Source organism: Schistocerca americana, chromosome 3 (assembly GCF_021461395.2).
Source record: "Schistocerca americana isolate TAMUIC-IGC-003095 chromosome 3, iqSchAmer2.1, whole genome shotgun sequence".
NCBI classification, from domain to species: domain Eukaryota; kingdom Metazoa; phylum Arthropoda; class Insecta; order Orthoptera; family Acrididae; genus Schistocerca; species Schistocerca americana.
Window position 1 is genome coordinate 591,337,918 of NC_060121.1, and position 586 is coordinate 591,338,503.

General features: G+C 65.0%; 1 non-coding gene across 1 annotated transcript in view; it reads right to left on the reverse strand.

Moving 5' to 3' along the window:
• Nucleotides 1–57, reverse strand: part of LOC124608833 — a 1,910-nt gene extending 1,853 nt beyond the window's left edge. The window contains exon 1 of the ribosomal RNA XR_006979393.1: nt 1–57. This exon is cut by the window's left edge and continues 1,853 nt beyond it. This is a non-coding gene — a ribosomal RNA (small subunit ribosomal RNA).
• Nucleotides 58–586: the final 529 nt, after the last annotated feature.

Consider the following 586-nt stretch of genomic DNA (forward strand, 5'->3'; position numbering starts at 1 on the left):
CATGCATGGCTTAATCTTTGAGACAAGCATATGACTACTGGCAGGATCAACCAGGGAGCTGCGTCAACTAGAGCTGAGCAGCCGGCCGCCCGGGAGTGTGTCCCGGGGGCCCGCGCGAACACGCAAGCGTCCGCTCAATTATTCTGCAAACAGGAGGAGGCTGAGCTCCCCTGCACAATACACCTCGAAACCCTCTCAGGTCCCGGCGGCGCGCAGCGCCGTCCTAAGTACTTGGTCGGGTTCGAGAGTGGCGCAATCGCCCGGAGTTTGGCGAGTAGACGCTTTAGGTGCGACCACCCGTGCTCCCAACTGAGCTTGCCGCTGCCGACAGAGGCCCGGGAGCGTGCTGTCGTGGCATTGCCGGCGGGAGACAACACGCGCCACCTACGGTGGCCGGCAGCTCCAACGCCAGCGCCACAGAAGGACAAAAGCCCCACTTGGGTGCCGAAGCGAACTCTCCCAGCACAGCGCACGCGCCAACACGTCCGCACAGCTGCGATACAATCCACCTGCGAGAACCGCAGAGGCGACCGAGCAGCAGACGGCGTCGCGGCGCCGAGCGCCGGGCGGCGGCGCATCCTCAGCG